Source organism: Macrobrachium rosenbergii, chromosome 30, assembly GCF_040412425.1.
Source record: "Macrobrachium rosenbergii isolate ZJJX-2024 chromosome 30, ASM4041242v1, whole genome shotgun sequence".
Lineage (NCBI taxonomy): Eukaryota > Metazoa > Arthropoda > Malacostraca > Decapoda > Palaemonidae > Macrobrachium > Macrobrachium rosenbergii.
In genome coordinates this window covers 6,423,501-6,431,333 of record NC_089770.1, presented here as the reverse complement: position 1 = coordinate 6,431,333, position 7,833 = coordinate 6,423,501, and positions in this window count along the sequence as shown.

The following is a 7,833-nucleotide window of genomic DNA, read 5'->3' as shown; positions in this document are numbered from 1 at the left end:
GGTGGCCTTGATTATACGATGTACAGAAAACTCGATTGCTTCGGCGAATTTTTCTCATGTTTATTATAGTTTATTATAGTATTTTATTATAATTATATAGGATGACCTTTCCGTAAGTTATCTTAAACTATTCTTTATTAGCTTCAGAAATCACTTCTTTTTTTTTTTACCTTATTTTTTTATGATTTGTCAAATTGAATATTTCCATTTTTTTAGAATTAAAAATATTTTTTTACATTTTTTGTGGAATTTAACATAAATCAATATCCCTGTTTACAATTTTACGTCCACTTTTAACAATACTATAAAGGGTAGGATAAATAAATGTAAAATGGGCCCTTCTTGTAAACCCATGCAATGATGGTTTTTTTACATTGAATAATTGCAACTTAATTAAATGATTTCCGTCCCTATCTGTTATTACTAACTATAACAGACTTGTTAAGGAATATGGAATTTCTTGTTTAGTGCATCTAGAGTGTTTATGTGTATTTGTGTATGAATAAAACGTATGAAATACATTCATACCAACATATTAACACATGCAGTCTTGAGAAATGTATCAGTACGTATCCATACATGCTAATAAACTTCCAAAGAAATATGCATAAATTCTAGTGTTGAAAGCCAATGGCATTTCAAGTCCTTTTCCCCGTCATTATCGCTGCATTCCAAAATATATTTTATCTATTTTTTATTTTTTTCATTTTTCAATTTTTTTAATTAAAACTGTCATCAGGACGTATCATTCATCAGGAACGTTGAACAACGCTGTGATAAATTCACCGGGAAACGTACAGCTGTAAAAAGCAAATTTGAATTATATGATTTTTTTTCATCGTTTATTTTTATTTATCTTTATTTTTTGGAACGGGTGAGGAATTTAATATTTTTTTCTTCCTTTTATTTATTATTTTTTAAGGGGTGAGGAGTTGAATATGATTTTTTTCTTCATTTATTTATTTTATTTTATTATTTTTTTGAACGGGTGAGGAATGGAGTATGATTTTTTCTTCCTTTTATTTATTTTATTCTATTACTATTACTTTTTTTGAACGGGTGAGGAATTTGTGTGGTGTCCAATTCAAGACTGAATTTAGCCCCCAAATAACTCAGTTTTAATTTTTTTTTTTTGAGACACTTTGCATTGGTATGTTCATTTTAGGTAATATGAATATGCACAGTCTATTTTCCTCGAAGCTTAGTCGGATATTCTTAGTTTTTAATGAGACAGTTTAAAGCCTGAAGTCCCCCCTCCCCCCCAAAAAAACTAGGTTTTATTATATAATATGTTTCTATTTTTACTTACTATTTGACAAACTCTATGATGGTGGTTTCAATTTAAGCAACGTGAATACGCTTAGTCTATTTTCCTCGAAGCTTAGACGGACATTCATAATTCAAATAAGTCACAAATATTTTCCCTCTGGTTTCATCCACTATTTTGGGATGAGGATGCTAGTCCTACACCTCTCTCCATCCTGACTCCGACCCATTACATTTTAGCACCTACCCAATTCCCCTTTTAGCTGGTCCGCTGGTATAGTGGTTAGTGTCGTGGAATGCCACTCAGATGTCGCGGAGGGCTCGCGTCTCCCCCAGGGCGATGAAAAATCACTGGCTCTGTTTCATGATCAGTTACTGCTGCAGTGTTGCGAGGGTTGTCTGCGGTGGGAGGTTGAAACCAACATTCTTTGGAAGCTTGAATTTCGAGTCAGTGGCACCTTTGGTGTGCTCGTTCCAGTGAATGGGTTTCATCTATTGAATTAATAATAATAATAGATAATAATAATCATGTCAAAAGAAGCTCGCTGGAATTCAGCAGAGCTTAGTAAACAAATCAACCTTAAGCTTGGCAATCAAAACTCAGAGCCTAATGTAGGAGGCTATATATATATATATATATATATATATATATATATATATATATATATATATATATATATATATATATATATATATATATATATATATATATTATTTATATATATACTCGTATACTCACACACACACATATTCGTCCCGTAAAGTTCGTCAATACAAAACGCAGTGCGCAGGCGATGAAATGTGAACCCCATCGCAAATATTAGCCACGTCTCTGCACAAATATAACATCCCCCCAACTAAAGCATAATACGAAACATCACACGAGCCTCTCCCTCACCAAAGAAGACATGACGGTGGTCACTTACCCAAATAACGCCTGGCAGTCCCAAGCGAAAGAGAGTATACATATATATACTTTATATATATCCTTTCACATCCTTTGTGTGTCATAGCTCTCTCTCTCTCTCTCTCTCTCTCTCTCTGGAACTTCTTGCCTGAACTTCTTATGGCCTCGCAGTAAGGAGGGGCCCGCGTGTGTAAAATGAGACGTAGCGGCAGGCATAGGAAATGTTTACATTGTGCCGTAGGTGAAACGCCTTTGTGCGCTGGCACTTATCTCTCGGTTGCTCGGCTATGGTGTGTTGCCAAAGGAATAGTTTCCACCGGCTGGGGGGGAGGGGGCGGGGCTGGGAGGGGGCGGGAATTCTTGCGTGCTTTGCATTATTCAACGACATGATTCTTGACGGGGATGGTGTTGCTTTTATGTATGTATGTATGTGTGTGTGTATATATATATATATATATATATATATATATATATATATATATATATATATATATATATATATATTGGGTGAGAATGACTGAGGAAGAATGTCTGCAGCTCAGTTGCTGCAGAGAGCCGGAAATAGAGAGGGAGTGGCGAGCCATGATTGCCGACGTCCTTGGGGATATATGGCACCTGGATGATGATGATGATATATATATAATTTATATATATATATGTGTGTGTTTACACATATATATACTGTATATATATATATATATATATATATATATATATATATATATATATATATATATATATAATTTATATATATATATTGCCTTAAGTATTACTAGCAATCTGTCCTTCTCAGAACACGCCATTCAAATAAAAGAAAAAACATGAAGAGTAAACACACTTTGGTTATTTATACAACATTCTCATGGCAAGAAATTGCACATACACATTTAGAGTAGCTTGAGAAGCAATGCTCTTTCCTGGGGCACAGAAAAGTCAAGACCTCGTCTTTAGCTGCTATCATTATCAGCAAGCTAAATGAAGGTATTGCTTCTTAGAAGACGAAAAAATGTTATTTCAGTTCAATTGCGAGGAAAACATAAGCTATAAGAGTGCTTTTTCAATCTGAAAGAAGTCAGTGTTTGTCCGATATACTCTTTCTGAAATAAGATAAAAAAAAAGAGTAAAAATTGCGAAAGTCTCTTCGGCGAAATCGAGTTTTCCGTATATCCAGCAGCATATAATCAAGGCCACCGAAAATAGATCGATCTTTCGGTGGTCTCGGTATAATGCTGTATGAGTCGCGGCCCATGAAACTTTAACCACGGCCCGGTGGAGGCCTATCCTATATCGTTGCCAGAAGCACGATTATGGCAAAATTTAACTTTAAATAAAAAAAAAAAAACTACTGAGGCTAAAGGGCTGCAATTTGGTTTGTTTGATGATCTGAGGGTGGATGATCAACATACTAATTTGCAGCCCTCTAGCCTCAGTGAGTTTTTGGACAGAAAAAAAATGCGGACAGAAAAAAGTGCGGACAGAAAAAAGTGCTGACAAGAAAAAGTGTGGACCCAGAAAAAGTGCGGACCAAAAAAGTGCTGACAGAAAAAAGAAGCGGAAAAAAAGCTGACAGAGAAAAAAAAGTGCGGACAGAATAAAGCACGACGGACAGACAAAGCCTGCACGATAGCTTTCTTTTACGGAAAACTAAAATACCATCACGTAAAATAAAAAGGAATAGAAAATCCAGAGAGGAAGAGAAACGAGATTTGTTTCTTGATTTGCTTGACGAAGGAAGGAGAAACAAATTAAATCTGAAAGAGTCAAAAGTACTTCCAGTTTGTCTTCTTTGTATTCTATGTTTTTGTTTCTCATAAAGAAAAATAAAGCGAAATTGAATAAAACAGTAAATCTCCGAAGTGACTGATTGTTTTCTGACCTGTCTCTCTCTCTCTCTCTCTCTCTCTCTCTCTCTCTCTCTCTCTCTCTCTCTCTCTCTCTCTCTCTCTCTTTTTTTAATCACTAGCAAATAAAGCAGTAAGGTGTAAAGAAGCATTTTAGATACTTTTCTGACTTTAGATTTAAGCTATAAAACAAATATAAGATATATATATATATATATATATATATATATATATATATATATATATATATATATATATATGCATATACGTATATATATAAATACTGCTTTTCTGTAACTCTTCTCATTCACTATTTGCCTGAGGAGAGAGACAGTTTGGTCTCTGAAATATATTTATTTTTTCCACATTTTGGTTTTATTGGCTCCTTATACTTGATGGAATTTAAGTTTTAACAGAAAATATTACAGTCAGTCATATATATATATATATATATATATATATATATATATATATATATATATATATATATATATATATATATATATATACATACACACACATATACATCCGTACGAGAACACACGCCCCCAACACGACGTCTAAAATATTCTGAAACGCAGTTGAGACTCAAGGCAGTAATTGCTATTTCATAAGCAACGTCGTGTTTGGTGTCGCCCTCAATGACGGGTGACTGACACCTCGGTAGTAACTGGGATTCACCCTGAACTGTCTTTCGCTGGAACGCCACGGGCGAACCTGGATGACTGTTCATCATTCATCGCGAGATTTGTAAAATTTTCACAGATTTTCTTCTTGAACCGAAAGAGTGAGTGGAGTACGGGGAGTTTTTTTAAAAGGTCGCTTCGTTTGATCACGGTGTACCCAGTGGGAATGTCGCTGGGCTAATTACATCGATTTTATGCTTTATTCGTTAGCTATGTTATCAGAGTTTACATTTTTTTTTATGTCTTGGTAATTCGCATTGCTTTGTTCTGCGTTTCGAAATTCGTTTGATTTTAATTTAAAAAAAGGACTGAATTTCCCATCAATATCTTCCTCACCGTTTCGAAATTCGTTTGATTTTAATCAATAACACGAGTGAGTTTCCCATCAATATCTTCTCTCCCCATCGTTTCGAAATTCGTTTGATTTTGATCAGTAAAACGAGTGAATTTCCCATCAATATCTTCTGTCCCTCCGAAATTCGTTTGATTCCCATCAATAAAACGAGTGAATTTCCCATCAATATCTTCCTCATCGTTTCGAAACTTCGTTTGACTTTAATCAATAAAACGAGTGAATTTCCCATCAATATCTCTTCCGTCGTTTCGAAATTCGTTTGACTTTAATCAATAAAACTCGTAAATTTCCCATTCTTGAAAGATACTATTACTAAGCCTATTCCACGAATCCATTCCCCCGTAGGAGGGTAGCGCCATCAGCGCACCTCATGTGGTGCACTGTAAGCATAACTTAAGGGTCTTTGCAGCGTCTCTTCTGGCCCTAGCTGACACTTCTTTCATTCCTTTTTACTGTCCCTCCGTTATTATTCCTTTTTCTTCATCCTTCTGTTCCACCTTTCAAACCTCTCACTGTCAATTTCCCTTTCAGCGCTGAGTGACCTCCGAGGTCCCAGCGCCTGGCCTCTGGCCTAAATTCTATATTCTATTCCATTCCACGACTCCATTCGTCACTTGGTAAACAGACGGAGCCGACTAGATTCGCCCCCCGAAATGAAGAGGCACTCGCCTTCATTTGCATATGACTGTATTTGAAAGTGCCTGTAATATCTGGTATGATGTAACCACCCGTCTGTGCTAACCAAACCATTTCGCCAGTGACAAGTGAAGTCGAGCATGAAATCATATAATCATTCTCTCTCTCTCTCTCTCTCTCTCTCTCTCTCTCTCTCTCTCTCTCTCTCTCTCTCTCTCTCTCTCTCTCTCTCTCTCTCGGGTCGGGTCGGGTCCGGTAGAGGAATGGGTTGTTCGTCTCGTGTATGGCATCTGATGTTTTATGTAATATTTGTTGCTAAAGTAAAGGCAAAATATGTTATCAGATATCACTGATTATATATATACATATATATACACACACACACACACACACACACACACACACACACACACACACACACACACACATATATATATATATATATATATATATATATATATATATAATAAGTTTTGAGACAAGAAAAATATGTTGACTGTCGTTTAATCTTTATTGTCAGTAGAGAATCTGAAACACATATAACAGTAATTTAGAATATATATATATATATATATATATATATATATATATATATATATATATATATATATATATATTTATTTATTTATTCTAAATTACTCTTACATGTGTTTCAGATTCTCTGCTGTCAACATATTTTACTTTTCTCAAAATTTATTGCATTTCTCTTCCTCCAATAATCTTGCTTACTTCCTTTATTCCATCATTACTTTGTATAAGAGCTACGATTACTAAATGCTTTTTATCACTCTGAGAAACACTGCAAGCATCATGCTTCCGCGTTCCATTATGTCTCTTCTCTTGGAAGAAACAAAAATGGCTAACATTGACACAGGTTCAAGATATCTCCTTATTTGAAAATAAGCCAAAGATTTTTTCATCTGCATGAATAAATCTATATGAGATGCTATTAATGCTATAAGGAAACCACGGGGTGAATATTTCCGGATTTGTTTCACCCTAATGGATATTTATCATACATACAGGAAATCGAGGCGGTACTTGAAAAGTTATATATAAAGCATTTCAATTAAATGTATCCTTTTGGGGGAACGAGGCAGGATATAGATTGTAAATTTTTTCATTCTCTTTCAAAGCTTCAAATGCATCTCCAGATGGGTATTTCATATTTTGTAACCGGAACAGTTTTTAGTTTTCTGTAAAAGAAAATTATTGAGATCGCTATTTGTCTGTCCGTCCGCACTCAGATCTTAAAAACTACTGAGGCTAGAGGGTTGCAAATTGGTATGTTGATCACCCACCCTCCAGTCATCAAACATACCAAATTGCAGCCATCTAGCCTCAGTAGTTTTTATTTTATTTAAGGTTAAAATAAGCCTTGATCGTGCATCTGGCAACGATATAGGTGCCAACAACACATGCCACCTTCGAGCCGTGGCAGAAAGTTTCATGGGCCGCTGCTGAGAGTTTTATGGGTCGTGGCTGAGAGTTTGATACAGCATTATACGCTGTACAGAAAACTTCATTGCGCCGAAGAGACTTCGTCGCATATTACACTTGCTTTTTTACTCTTTAAATATCCTTTTTTTTTTCTTATTCTTTTTTTTCCTTTTAAAATATATCTATTTATTTCTGATACTTTTTTCCTTTTAAAAATACATCTGTTTATTCTATCCTCATTTTCCTGATTCCACGACTTCCTAAAATCCCAACCCCGCCCCCCCTTTTCTTTATACTTTTTTTCCACATTTCCTCTTTGCTTGCAAGCACGGCAAAACCTCGGGAGAGTACTTAGTTCCTGAAAGCCATTTGCATTATTGCCCATGAAATGCAATGAAGGCAGGAGGAACACGTATAAAGTGAATAACTTTTTATACCATATTGCCGATTACAACTTCCTTGTTGTTTTTTTTTTTACGGGAAGCTCTCCCCTTCTCTCTCTCTCTCTCTCTCTCTCTCTCTCTCTCTCTCTCTCTCTCTCTCTCTGCTTGAAGCATTGGGTAATTTCTCTAGCCACTTACTCTGAACAGAAGTCATGGCGTTCCGAGAGTGGTTGTTTATATTTGGGTTTCTAATGGCTTCTGGGTACATGCTGCCTGGGGTTTCATATGGTATTAGCAATGCGTACAGACACACACACAC